Source organism: Atta colombica, unplaced genomic scaffold, assembly GCF_001594045.1.
Source record: "Atta colombica isolate Treedump-2 unplaced genomic scaffold, Acol1.0 scaffold13, whole genome shotgun sequence".
Taxonomy (NCBI): domain Eukaryota; kingdom Metazoa; phylum Arthropoda; class Insecta; order Hymenoptera; family Formicidae; genus Atta; species Atta colombica.
In genome coordinates, this window is record NW_017259217.1 from 575,148 (window position 1) to 577,427 (window position 2,280).

Consider the following 2,280-nt stretch of genomic DNA (forward strand, 5'->3'; position numbering starts at 1 on the left):
TTTGAGAAGGACAGTTGTCATTCAAGTTTCATTTTCATTCTTTTTAATTTCAAAGTTTTTTGATATCGGTAAGTTGAAAAATGATAATTTAATGATTTAATAATTTATGATTATGCAAATACATGCATAAATATATGTATTTTTAAAAAAATATTGAAATTGCATTTGTCATTTAATCAAATAAAATTAAATTTTATACAAATTGGAATTTCTGTATTAAAAATAAAACGTGCATACATGTGTATTCCGTACGCGTTATCATATGATATATACTTCCAACATTTCATAACGGCACTAAATTCGCATCGTCCCGAGTTTCCATGATTTTCCGACATCATGTTTCGAGTTTTCATTCTCCCCGAGTTTGATCTCCTTCTTTTTACTCCGTGATCAGCACGCTCCCTTAGATATCGATATTACTTCAGATGCAACGCAGTATAATCTAATGTAATGGCTAACGAGTTGTGTTTCAATTAATTCCTGCACAATTTTGTTGTTTGCTGGCTCAGATACTCCTGATGATGAACATTACAATGAATATAGAAGATTGCGATATCAAGATGGACTTCGATGGCATTCGCACTCCTTTTGATACAAGTTGCTAGTGCAGGCCACGTGAATATCGTTTCATGCTTGATTACTCACAAAGCCGATGTCGTAATACTTGATCTGCATCGTATAACATAGCACTCGTATATGGATGCGCCAGTGGACATGAAGAAATTGTACATGTCTTACTAGATTCAGGTGCTGATGTTAAAGATCACAATGAAGATGGTCATATTCCTTTAATGAAAGCAGCAGGCGTCGGGCATGTAGATATTGTATCTCTGCTGATTGCTCACGGAGCTGATGTTAATACTCAAATAACACATCTCTCATGTATGGATGTGTTAATAGACACGAAGAAGTTGTACGCATCTTATTAGATTGGGGAGCTGATGTTGGGGATTACAATGAAAATGATCGTACACCTTTAATGGAAGCAGCAAGTACCGTGTAAAGATCGTATAGTTGCTAATAGCTCAAGGAGCTGATATTAATGCTCATTCTACATCACGTGACACACCTCTCATGTATGGATGCGCCAGTGGACATGAAGAGGTTGTACGTATCTAAGTAGACTTTGGACCCAATGTCGAGTTTTACATTGAGATCGGTTGTATACCTCTGATAAAAGCAGCGAGCGCGGGAATGTAGACGTCGTGACCTTGTTAATTGCTCACGGAGCCAATGTTAATGCTTAATCTGCCATCGTGTAACACACCTCTCATATACGGACGCGCTGATGGACACAAAGAAGTACGCGTCTCACTAGACTCGGGCGCCGATGTCGAGGATCATAATGAGATCGGTTATACACCTCTGATGAATACAGCAAGCACCGGGCATATTCATATCGTCAAGGTTCTGCTTGAATACAAGAACAGCATCAATACACGCTCTAATATATTTGAAAAGAACATCATTGGCTTGTCTTAAAAATGGTTCAGTTATTGCTAGAAACTGGCACAGATCAAGAGCATAAATTCCACGAGATGCATATCGTTCTTATCGAGGCAAAAATAAACAGTCATATGAAAGTGGTTTTTTTTTTAGATTCAGTCGCCCAAATAACAATGATTAATACTTCCGAGATGCCATTAACGTTCGCTGCTAGCAAAAATCTTGTGGACTTGGCTCAGTTCGAGCGTAGAACAAACATCGAAGAAGTTATTGACGATGGTTATACGCCATTGATGCAAGCAGCATTCGAGAATAATGAAGAAATGATCGCCTTACTTTTGAGTGAAGGTGCAGATATCAACGCTTACAATAAAGGAACTAAGGAAACGATATTTGTTTTGAGAAAATGATTGTTTGATGTTGGAAAAATGATTGAGAAACAGTCGATCTTTTAATCAAGGTGGCAGCGGATATTGAGCTTGATGCAGACATCCCTCTGATGAAGACGGCGGCGGAAGGATAGATCTTAGATCTTATTCAATATTTACTGGAATCTGAGGCAGATGTTCACGCTCACAATCAAATATTAGAAGAGGAGAGCCAGGAATCTTACACGACATTCACAATCGCGTACAAAAATCGTCATCTTGCCGTTGCTAGTTTCAAACAGAGTTTCATATAATATCGTTTACTGTCCGGTTATCTTCTCAGTGAACATAAGTTGAAAAAAGATGTCTTAGATCAGCGCCAAATTGCAATAAAAGACTAGCAATGGCAAGATGACGATTTTTGTACGCAATTGTAAATGCCGTGTAAGATTCCTGGCTCTCCTCT

General features: G+C 38.0%; 1 pseudogene; it reads left to right on the forward strand.

Annotated features, from left to right (window-relative positions):
• Positions 1–521: 521 nt before the first annotated feature.
• Positions 522–1,856, forward strand: LOC108684238 (annotated as a pseudogene).
• Positions 1,857–2,280: the final 424 nt, after the last annotated feature.